This window comes from Littorina saxatilis, linkage group LG5 (genome assembly GCF_037325665.1).
Source record: "Littorina saxatilis isolate snail1 linkage group LG5, US_GU_Lsax_2.0, whole genome shotgun sequence".
Lineage (NCBI taxonomy): Eukaryota > Metazoa > Mollusca > Gastropoda > Littorinimorpha > Littorinidae > Littorina > Littorina saxatilis.
The window spans coordinates 5,089,719-5,102,365 of NC_090249.1; the positions used below are offsets into that span (position 1 = coordinate 5,089,719).

At 41.6% G+C, this 12,647-nt stretch overlaps 1 long non-coding RNA gene across 1 annotated transcript; it reads right to left on the reverse strand.

Annotated features, from left to right (window-relative positions):
• Positions 1–9,255: 9,255 nt before the first annotated feature.
• Positions 9,256–11,991, reverse strand: LOC138965807 (uncharacterized). Its single transcript, XR_011455533.1, has 3 exons — positions 11,973–11,991; positions 11,648–11,699; positions 9,256–11,191 (listed from the first exon to the last, which is right to left on the reverse strand). It is a non-coding gene; the product is annotated as an uncharacterized lncRNA (long non-coding RNA).
• Positions 11,992–12,647: the final 656 nt, after the last annotated feature.

Genomic DNA, 12,647 nt, shown 5'->3' on the forward strand with positions numbered 1-12,647 from the left:
CCAAAATGTTCTTGTGTTTTCATACTACAACAATTTGATTGTGAAATCTGCTGCTTTTACTCTTGTTTTGTTCATTGGTTTTCACAGAGAAAGGTATGCATTTCCTCATTCCATGCATATTGGGTGGATTGTTTTTTAGTGTCTTAGATAAGATGAGTAATGCCATACACCGATTGTGCCTGTCGTGGCTATGTTTTGTTTCTGGTATAATAATAATAATAATAATAATAATTGTCAGTAAGTACTGGTGTCACATGACTGATGTGAACCAGTTGATTGGCTAATGGCGATGCGCTAAAACTGTTAGCGCACTCTTGGAGTGCGCTAACTTTTCCACAGAGCGTATTCTTCAGCCCTTTGCCTAAGCGAGACTGTGCTCTCATCCTCAGAATTAATTAATGACATGTAGCTTATATTCTCCACAATACCAAAATACTATAAATTCCTGCTTCTCAATTAAAGCATAAGTGGTTTTTTTTTCTGACAGATTGCTTGTGCCTGTGCCACAGTTGCCACTATCTAAAAATCCCGCAGTGGGGCACTGCGGTTATGAAATTAAAAGCCCCTCCTGTTTTTGGAACCGCAGGAGCTTTCTAGTTTGCTGTTAAATAGATTTTTGGTTCCTCTTTCCTGTCATGCTCTCTTTTTCTTCATGAATTCTATTCTTTTTTCTGCCTTCTTGCTCATTCACCTGTATTTTTTCCAAAAATCTCTTCTCTTGCCGCTTGTCTCGCGATTCATGTATAATTTAATCTGTTAGTGTTCTGATGTAAGTCCAGCAGTAGATAGGTTAAGCCTATTTTAACATACTGGAAACTGGTAATCTTCCAGTAGGTATTAATTTAGTTTTACTAAAGCCTGCTGGGACACAAGTAATGGGTTAGTGCATTTGTAAACAGGAATCGCTTGACAAGTGGCCCCCTTCATCCCCCCCTTCCTCGTCCTGATATGGCTCTGCGTAGTCGGCTGGACGTTAAGCAACAAATAAACAAACAAACAAACAAACTATCTAAAAATAGAACCCGCTGTGTCTATTTTTCAGTTTCGACTTGCGAAGAATCTTCTCATAATTATGCCGTAGCTTATTATCCACATTACCAAATGATGAGTTAGTATACAATTCCCAGCAGCTAACAGAAAACACAAGTGTTTTTCCGATAACGTACCACTGAACTAGATCAGCATTTGGAATATATATACGTAGCAGACTAGATTACACTGCATCAGTTCAGTAAATGAATGGTTTCCGAATTATTATTTCAAGGCAACAACAATCGGAATCGAAAACGTGTAGGGTTAAGAACGTTCTTACCATGTATAAAACTTATTACCAGCGTGCCTCATGCGTGCAGACGAGCAATTGTTGTTTTTGAAATGAGACTGCAGTGCAGTGCCGTGGTTCGCTTGCCCTAGCCGCCCTAGCAGACGACATAAACCTCGCAGCAAATTAACATGTTGGGCAAATGTGAACAAGCAAACGATGGGGACACACTACGTGTAGGGTTCACAGCATTCTTACGGTTCATATATAATAGTACCAGTCTCCCCGATGAGTGAAGATACAACAGAAGAAACATACCACATTTACTTTGAAAATCCGAGTCTGCTAACCGTGGCCTTGGCCGGAGTCAATTCAAGGGGCAACACTCTGCACAGTTAATCTGTCGAAGCTCGATGAAGGTTTCGAATCGCAAATAATTAAGAGTACAGTCCTTTCTCCGAGTTTAAATGAGGTCTCTGTGAAAGATCATCACTTTATAGCTTAACGCTTCACTGGAATTTACCAACAGAAATTAAAACAAGAGTTTGCGTGTGACGAAAGCACGACACACTTGAGACAGCCCACACAAAAGTAGATCCAGTGACACAAACCTGACCACACAGTTACGCCTATCCAAATGCACGTTGCAAAATGTGCGTTTTGAATCTTCTTTTTTCTCTGGCGGTACTGACAATATCGTTATTGAAACAATCCCAGTGCACTAAGGGATTTATAGAGCAAATCTCGAAAATAATTATTGAACTCAGCGCTATGCGCTTCGTTCAATAATGAATTTTCTCGATTTGCTCTATAAATCCCTTAGTGCACTGGGATGTCTCAATAACTTAAATAATAATGGTATCGTGTCAAAACAGAACTCTTCTAACCTCCACAGAGAACTGTTAAGTGTTTCTTGTATAGAATATAGTCAATGTTTGTAAAGATTTTAGTCAAGCAGTATGTAAGAAATGTTAAGTCCTTTGTACTGGAAACTTGTATTCTCCCAGTAAGGTCATATATTGTACTACGTTGCAAGCCCCTGGAGCAATTTTTTGATTAGTGCTTTTGTGAACAAGAAACAATTAACAAGTTGCTCTATCCCATCCCAATTTCCCCGTCGCGATATAACCTTGAACGGTTGAAAACGACGTTAAACACCAAATAAAGAAAGAAAGTATTACATTGCAAGCCCCTGGAGCAATTTTTTGATTAGTGCTTTTGTGAACAAGAAACAATTAACAAGTGGCTCTATCCCATCTCCCCCCCCTTTCCCCGTCGCGATATGACCTTGAACGGTTGAAAACGACGTTAAACACCAAATAAAGAAAGAAAGTATTACGTTGCAAGCCCCTGGAGCAATTTTTTTATTAGTGCTTTTGTGAACAAGAAACAATTAACAAGTGACTCTATCCCATCTCCCCCCCCTTTCCCCGTCGCGATATAACCTTGAACGGTTGAAAACGACGTTAAACACCAAATAAAGAAAGAAAGAAAGACTTCCAGCTTTTTATGGACTTGGTTTTTGTCAGATTTGTGGAGGTCTTTAAAAGGGGTTCCACTGTACCCAATCTTGGTCACCATTGCAGATTTGTTCAGGATTTTACGTGAGATATGACTGCATTCTTTAACTTGGACACATACCCAAATATCAAGAACCTCCCCGATGGCTGTCGTCTGTGGTGAGATGAAACTTTTTTTATTTTTTTTTATTTTTTAAATTTTTTTTTACGTATGCGTTAGTTAAAGATTTAATTTTGCAACAAAACTAAAAAAATTCCACTCTGCAAAGAAAATAGTGAGGCTGTACATTTTGTAAGCGTGTTCAAGTTGGAGAGTGCTCTTATATCCCACTGGGAAAGCGTGGTGAGATCTCTTGTGGTCGCGTGAAAGGGCTACTCTGAGAGGGGCCGGGCTACTTTTAAACGCACCCAATGCGTTATCAGAGATTGCGCACTCTAAGAGGGTATGCGGACTGTAGTGACATGTCAGTTAATTCAAATGTGTAATATGCCATGCCACTTTATTCAAATTTGTAATACAGTATACATGTATGCCATTTATTCAAATGTGTGATATGCCACTTTATTTAGATTTTTAATATGCCAGTTTACTCAGATGTGTAGATTGTCATACAGTTGTGGATGAGCTAGTTGCTGTGTATAAGGAGGGTATTCTTTGTGCAGTGAGGATACATAGATTTCTGTGCAGCACTTTTGTTTTCAGGTTTTTATATTTTTTTCTCTAATGCATTTTCTTCAATAATCTGTGATGCTTTCCTGTTTTAATATGCATATTTATGAGGCTGTTTAGTACTTTTTGGGTTACACTATGCAGTGCATTATTTATATGTGTAAAGCTGCCTTCTGTTTGTATACTTGATGTAAAGCTTGAATAAGAGCTTTTAGTTAAATGATAGTTCATGTTTTTGTCATCTTTTTGGTACTCTGTGTATGTGTGTGTGTGTGCGCGTGTATGTGTGTGTGTGTAAGGTGTACATAGTTTGATTTTATGCTCTTAAAGTGTCGCCAGACATGTACATTGTGTTTATTTTCAAAAATAGTGAAGAAACTTTACAACCCCTAAAAAGTCCCACACAATATTACAGAAAATGAATAGCAAGAGTGCAGTCCATTACGCTGTTTTCAGCCACATAAATTCTATGACTGCTGATTCTTGTCTTCGCGTGTAGGCTGTAAAAGATACACCCACATCAAACAGAAACCAACCACAAAACCCATAGGATGGTACAGCCGCACTCGCCTAAACGAAACACGCTTAAGCAAAAAACTCCAATATCAGAAACCGAAACCAATTCCCCGCCAGACCCCCCTCTTTGTAAGACTATTTCTAATATCGGATAAGCCAAACTCTGTCAAAAAATAGCTAACTCAAACACGGATATCTCAAACGTGATTTTGACAGATAAGCCAAACTCTAAACACTGTCGGAGAGACTTTCTTTCATTTTGTATTTTTTGCTTGAAAAACACGTCAGGAAGATAACATATTTCGTCACGGCTATAATTATCCTACGGAAACGAACACGTCACCTGTTTTTGAGTATGCGGGGAAACTGATGACGTGTAGAAGGAACAGATCTGTGTGAAGAGCAAATCTACCTGAGGAATGTATGTGCTCATTTTGAGCGAGTGGTGAAGATCAAACCACAATAAACATGCAGCAAAATAAAACATTTGTCTACAATCTATGTTTACGGAGATTTGATCTTGATTTATGACCACAGAGACAAATTGTCTAATTTTGTTTCTTTTCTTTCTTTAATGGAGAGGGTTTCATTAAACATTACATTTAGTGCAGATTATCCCTGCAAGGTATAAGCTAGTTTAAACGTAGGAAGCGAGTGGGGGGTGGAGGTCGGGAAGGAGGGGGTAAGTTACAATAAGAATGTGGGTGTGGCCTGTGGGTGTGAGCGTGTGTGTGTGAAAGAGAAGATGCCAGGTAGCGTGGAGGGAAACGGAATTGGTCAGTGCAGGGATAACCACACACAGCGGCGGCAGCAGCCACAGCACCGAGCAGCAGCGATAATAAACAAACCATGTGTGACAAGGATTTTTTTCCGTCCTTTGTTCGAGGCAACGAACTTGACAAGGACGTTGTTGTGGCTCTCGAAACGGAGAAGATAGTCACTATGACGTCAATGATGGGATTACGGGAGACCGACATTGACGCTTTGTCTCTAAAAAGAGGAGATGCCTCTGCCCTTCGCAGGGCTGTAGGACTGTTGCAGGCAGAAAATGGTGGGGGACCCATGTCAGTGACTTCTCCAGTTGTGCCCCAAGGTGTATCAGCAGAGCGGTCGCCCAGCATGCTGATGCATGATTTGCTGGGGACGCCATCAGTTCTCCAGGATACAGAACACAAGGTTTCCGAAAGGGTCGACCTGGACCCACAGGTCTACCTTTCAACAAAAAGGCCACAAGGTGAGAAAGCCCACATCATCGTGGATTTTTTGCCTGCCACGGAAAACGTGGAAGAGGTGGCCCTCATCCCTGGCACGTCCCTGTACCTCAAGACAGGGACAAAAACGAAGCTGCGGGAGGTGTCACCAGCGCAGTGGATGTCCGCCAACGCCAGGATCATGGCCAGGCTATTGGATGAGGGTCGCCTTAATGGCACAGGAATAAAGGACTACCTGTCCTATACAGCTAAGGTGGGAGAGCTGGCTTGTCGCTTTACCTGGACAAGCGTGTTGGTATACGACAACGAGTACCGACAACAACAAGCGGCAGCATCCTTCCGGTGGGGCAGCGACAGTCAACACCTGTCAACAACGCTCCTGAAAGAGAAGCCTGTCACCGTAGCGACGAAGACCAGCCGCCATACAGACAACCGTGACAAGAAAAAAGGCCCTGGTGGAAAGGACATCTGCCTTCAGTACAACAACGGGAAGTGTTCGTTTGGAGCTCGGTGTAATTACGAGCATGTGTGTCTGGTGTGTTCTAAGCCACACGCGCAAGTCAACCATCAGGCAGAGCCAGGCCACAAAGATTAGGACAGCGAGCAGCCAACCGATCAGGTAGGACCAAATGCTTTTGTCCAACTCACAAACCCTTTCGAGCAGGCCCCGTTTGTAGCACAAGACCCCTTCAACTGTCCTTTCCTTGGTAATTACCAATCAATTTCTTCAGCAATAAGTAACTGGCAAGACGAACTTATTGAGGATCCCGACAGGACCTTTCTGCTGAATGGCATTAAAAATGGTTTCCGCATTACGTCAGAAAGTAGTGATGTGAAACAAGCCAGGTGTCCAAATCACAAATCTGCAACTTCCGCAGAATTGAAATGCCGGGTAGAAACAGAGTTGCTCAGTCAGATTAACCAAGGTCACTATGTTGTAGCCAGCGCGCCACCGGCTATCATCAGTCCTCTGGCGGCCATACCCAAAGAAGGGTCAGATGACGTCAGATTGATCCATGACGGTAGCCGACCGTGTGGTTCAGCGATGAACGATTATGTGGAACATCATTCAGTAAGGTATCAAACGATTGATGATGCCTGCAAAATTGCCAAACCTGGGTATTTTTGTGCCAAGGTAGATTTGCAAGCAGCATACAGGTCGGTACCAATTCACCCAGACTGCTACAAAGCAGCCGGCCTTGCTTGGACATTTGAGGGCAATGACACGGAAACCATTCTCTTTGATACGCGTTTACCATTTGGATCAAAATGTGGACCAAGCCATTTCAGTCGAATCTCACAGGCCATAACGCGCATGATGAAAAGGAAAGGGTATGAAGGTATCTTGTGTTACATTGACGATTTTTTCTTGGCATTTGAATCATATGATGCTTGCAATGAGGCACTTTTGTGTCTCATACACTTGATTCGATCCCTGGGTCTAAACGTGAGTTGGAAAAAAGTTATTGGTCCTACACAGCATGTGACTTTTCTTGGGGTTGACATCGATACGGTCGATTGTACACTGTCCCTGAATAAAGAAAAGTTCGAGAGGGTTTCATTAAACATTAATGGAGAGGGTTTCATTAAACATTACATTTATTATGATTTACTTGAAATCCTTTTAACAAAAGCGTAGTTGCTTGTGGAATCTTTGGTTTTGTTTCTGAGATGTGTCACTGTTTTCACCATTTATTTTTACAGTTGGCTTTGAGGTATTATTTATTTTATTCATTTACGAGTATTTATATCGCGCACATATCTCACCACACAAGGCGACTCAAGGCGCTTGTTACCTATTAATGCCGTGTGAGATGGAATTTTTTACACAATATATCACGCATTCACATCGACCAGCAAACCTCAAGCCTATTAGGCGAGCATTCACCTTTCACGGCCTTTATTCCAAGTCACACGGGTATTTGATGGACATTTTTATCTATGCCTATACAATTTTGCCAGGAAAGACCCTTTTGTCAATCGTGGGATCTTTAACGTGCACACCCCAATGTAGTGTACACGAAGGGACCTCGATTTTTCGTCTCATCCGAAAGACTAGCACTTGAACCCACCACCTAGGTTAGGAAAGGGGGGAGAAAATTGCGGCCTGACCCAGGCCTGAACACGCAACCTCTCGGTTCCGAGCGCAAGTGCGTTACCACTCGGCCACCCAGTCCTTAATAAAGCCCCACTGAAGAAAGCACTTGTAACTTGTCACTGTTTTGATCTTATTCATTTAAACACACACACACACACACACACACACCACGTAGAGAGAGAGAGAGAAACATTCGAAGTGATTTTACAACTTATCCTGAAAAAAACTCGCTTCAGCCGAACTGCAGGGTAATTTCTCGGGAAAGGTTTGGCTTATCCGAACTCGGATATGCACAAACTCGGATAAGCGAAAGATTTTTCATTCCCCGGGCGAGTTCGGCTTAAAGGCTGCCATATTCGTAGCGTTCATTAATTAATTCATATTGTTTACATGTGCCAATAATGTTATAAAACTACCTAAGGGGATATAATAACGATTGGCTGTAGCTTTCGAACACAGAAATAATTATCCCAGCGAAGCTGGAGGTATCCCACATACTGTAATCGACTTGAGAAATGTTCACACCGATAATACATGATAAAGAAGGATTCGTTGTGCCCGATTATGGGCTACAGTTGGAGATGGAAGTTCACCAAAAATTGGGACCATACTAACAAAAATACGGTGGGTAAAATTGGCGCCCCCATTTTTTCAGCAAACGCCACCCAAGGCGGCTTTGGACGGGTAGAAATTCTGTACTTTCCAAGTCTATTTGTGTGTGGTTGTTCAAGACTATGGATAAAGCTCGCGTGAGAAGATTACGTCACGGTCAAAAGTCTTTGACGTCAATTATTGCATCATGACGTCATGCCTCCCTGTAGTCTTTCTCTCTCGCGCGGTGTGTGTGTTTGTGTTCATTTTGTGCACATGTGTTAGTGTTACTGTTTGTGTGTGTGTGTGTGTGTGTGTGCGCACGCGTGCATGAGTCTGTACTCGTGTGTGTGTCGTGTGTGTGTGTGTGTGCGCACGCGTGCATGAGTCTGTACTCGTGTGTCTGTACTTGTGTGTGTGTGTGAGTGTGAGTGTGTGTGTGTGTGTGTGCGCATGCGTGCATGAGTCTGTACTCGTGTGTGTGCGCACGCGTGTATGAGTCTGTACTCGTGTGTGTGTATTTGTGTGTGTGTGTGTGTGTGTATGTGTGCGCGCACGCGTGCATTAGTCTGTACTCGTGTGAGTGTGTGTGTGTGTGCATAAGTGTATGTGTGTGCGTGTAACTGTGTGTTTGTTTGTAAAGGTGTGTATGTCCGTCTGTCCATATGTGCGTATGGGTGTGTGTTTTGTGTCTATAAAGTTTTTGTGAGAGAGTGAGTGAGTGCGTGTGAGTGTGTGTATGTGTGTGTGTATGTGTGTGTGTGTAAGAAAGACTGAGAGAGAGGGAGAAAGAGTGTGTGTGTGTGTGAATGTGTGTGTGCATGAGTTTGTGTGTATGTTTGTGTGTGTATGAGTGTGTATATGTGTTTGTTTGTAAAGGTGTGTGTGTCCGTCTGTCTATGTGCGTATTTGTTTGTTTGCTTAACGCCCAGCCGACCACGAAGGGCCATAATTATCAGGGCGGTGCTGCTTTGAGATATAAAGTGCGCCACACATAAGGCAGAAGTCGCAGCACAGGCTGCATGTCTCACCCAGTCACATTATTCTGACACCGGACCAACCAGTCCTAGCATGCACTAACCCCATAATGCCAGACGCCAGGCGGAGCAGCCACTAGATTGCCAATTTTAAAGTCTTAGGTATGATCCGGCCTGGGTTTTAACCCACGACCTCCCGATCACGGGGCGGACGCCTTACCACTAGCCCAACCGTGTATGTGCGTGTGAGTCAATGTGTGTGTGTGTATGTGTGTGTGTGTGTATGTGTGTCTGCGGGTGTGTGCGTGCGTACATGCGTGCCTATGTACATGTGTGTGTGTGTGTGTGTAGGTGTGTGTCTGTTTGTATAAGAGAGAAAACACATACATGAAGTCAGAATTCAAAGGGAAAGCAAATTTATAACGCGCATAACCTAGAAAAAGCTCAATGCGCAAGGTACACAGCACAACCAACACCATCCCCTCATACATACACACACACACACACACGCACACACACACACACTAGCACATATCTATCTATTGTCAAAACCAGGCAGACAGTCAACCGGCAAGGTAGTCAAGATTCAGCATGCAAAACCATGAAGGTCCTGTCGAACATCCAGACCCACAAACACCGTTCCCAAGTTGCAGATCCAGTAGAGTTCTTTCCTTGGCAGATCATCTTTCTTAGCCACCTGATCAATAGCCATGATCCTAAGGAAACCACACTGAGTCTTCAGGATGGGGAACTGTACTTACATATATACATATACTGTGAAAATAGCAGATAAAAGGATTTTATTCACGTTTTCTTCTGTTTAGCATTATATGAACATTCTGCGGGATTCACATTTGGTCCTTCTCTCCCAGTCACATTCAACTGATAAAACCAACAAGTTGTGCGTCCAACCTCAAAATGTCAGGTATATATATATATGACAAGGCAGTTCCTACATAGCCATATTTAAAAAGTGGGTATTATTCAAACGGAATTAATCGGATTCCTTCCATGTGACATGGAGCCCCAATGCCACATTTACGTCTGTAATGTTGTAATGCACCTACAATTACAATAAAATGTTGTTTGTACACAGATAATTGAACTCCTTGGACACCCCGCATGCTGCAGGCCAGCCGAGACGTCCAGCAGCGTCATGATGGTCAAGCCAGAGGACCCCATTTTAGTAAAGTGGGGGTACAAGGAGAGGGTCTACTTTGACCACAGCCAATGTCCTCGATACGATGTGTCACCTAATTTTTTGATACTAGAGTAACTTTGAGACATCATTAATGTCTTTTCACTAATTGTGTAGTGATCTACACGATTCACAAAAGTTCACGGTCGCTTGAAGCTGATATGGGTTAAAATTTCACATCACATTTCACTGACTTTCTCAATACAGTTGGGAATATAACAACAAAGGATTGTTCCTTGAATGTCACACAGGTCACACAGGTAGGATTACAATAATTGATCAGAACACTCCACGAGCAACGAGCATGAAGTCGCCTCCGGCATATCTAAGCTGATAACCGTCTTATCGCGATATTGATATCTCGCAAGCTCGGGGCCAGGTTGTTTCTATTATTAACGCATGAGTTTATTGGACAAATAAATCGTGCGTCACACTCCTAAAATGGCACACAGTATTGCCACCTTCACCTTGGCTTGGGCAGCCACAGCACTGTGTCCTTCACAAGTCCAAAATGATTCAGTGTTGCTATGTTTATTCAGCTTCACCTGTCCAGTATTGCTCGCTGCGATTTGGGCAACCCACTGTGGTACTCTAAGGGTGAAGAAGGTCATAGATGAGAACCTATGCAGCCTAAACTAATTGTCATTGATACCTCTTGCAAAGGCTCCCATTAGGTTATCAGGAAATGTGAACTTCCGCTTATAGGGAAAAATAGTCTAGATATCTCACGCCTCAATATGCAAAATGTAAATTGTTGGGTGTAATTAATGCTGTGAATTTTTTTCACAGAACAACAACCTTTTTACATGGTTCATTGTTTCAGATGCACATAGCAAGGAGATGACAGCAAAAGACCCTCTCAGTGTGTGTCCACGAAGCGAGGGATGTCCTCCGAGGCAATGCTGTCCATAACATTCACGAAAATCATGGTCAATACTCTGGCCATGATTAAAAGATGAGGTAACGATGTACAGGAAGAAGACGCATCTCTTCTTCTTCTTCTTCTTCTTCCCTTGTTCTCGGGTCGGAAGGTTGGTAGAACTCATTCGTCTTCCTCAGAGTCGCTTGGAAAATCATACGGATCTTCTTCCTCAGACGACACATCATTCTCCTCTTCATTTTCGTCTTCTGTGTCCGTATCAGTTTCATCTGTAACAAAATGCAAGTCGTTTAATGGCTTGTTTAAGGCCAAAATCTAAAAGCCAGAATAAAAATGAAGTCTTGTTTAAAGTAACATGCACTCCAAAAGTAGTGTTGGTAAAACAGTTTAGAAAGGCCTTCAAATGTTTCAATTTTACAAGAAACTACATTAATTTTACTGTAGTAGTTATTAATAGAGTGTTTTCAAAATAATACATCGCCATCTGAGGACGAAAACGGAGATGGCGTTCAGACATCGGCTGACACGGCACGGCTCAAAAGAGCTAATGAGCGAAATATAACTTGTTCAGACTATCTCTAACGTGTGGGTAAGAACAATTCTTGATCCTGCTTCTCGTAGATAAACGGTAATCAAAGTATTGTCAACTAGTAAGTATTATTTAGAAAACAATGAAATTAGGTAAAATTTCTGCGGATTCACATGTGGTTGATTTAGTTACTTACCGATGACCTTGCACTTGCGGAAATGCATTCGCCTGTTTTCCATCTCCATTACCTGCAAAGCATTACATACAAAAACAATATTAGTCGAAATGTTATTGACATATCAAAAGTGTAAAGCTACTAAGACAAAAGAAACGTAACAAGTTACATGAGCGGATAGAAGGAAATGTTCACATTTCTTTTGTCTGGCATTATATATGGTATAAATTGATTTCTTTCGATTATAAGTAATATAAAAGTTGCATATTTAAGAAATTAAAAAGTACAGAATACAATGTTACATGAAACTAAAAATAATTAATTTTCATTTACAAACAAAGTTTACCTGGAGAGTTGCCATTTTTATATTTAGTCAAGTTTTGACTAAATATTTTAACATTGAGGGGGAATCGAAACGAGGGTCGTGGTGTATGTGCGTGTGTGCGTGTGTGCGTGTGTTCGTGTGTGTGTGTAGAGCGATTCAGACTAAACTACTGGACCGATCTTTATGACATTTGACATGAGAGTTCCTGGGTATGAAATCCCCGAACGTTTTTTTCATTTTTTTGATAAATGTCTTTGATGACGTCATATCCGGCTTTTCGTGAAAGTTGAGGCGGCACTGTCACGCCCTCATTTTTCAACCAAATTGGTTCAAATTTTGGTCAAGTAATCTTCGACGAAGCCCGGACTTCGGTATTGCATTTCAGCTTGGTGGCTTAAAAATTAATTAATGACTTTGGTCATTAAAAATCAGAAAATTGTAAAAAAAAATAAAAATTTATAAAACGATCCAAATTTACGTTTATCTTATTCTCCATCATTTGCTGATTCCAAAAACATATAAATATGTTATATTCGGATTAAAAACAAGCTCTGAAAATTAAATATATAAAAATTATTATCAAAATTAAATTGTCCAAATCAATTTAAAAACACTTTCATCTTATTCCTTGTCGGTTCCTGATTCCAAAAACATATAGATATGATATGTTTGGATTAAAAACACGCTCAGAAAGTT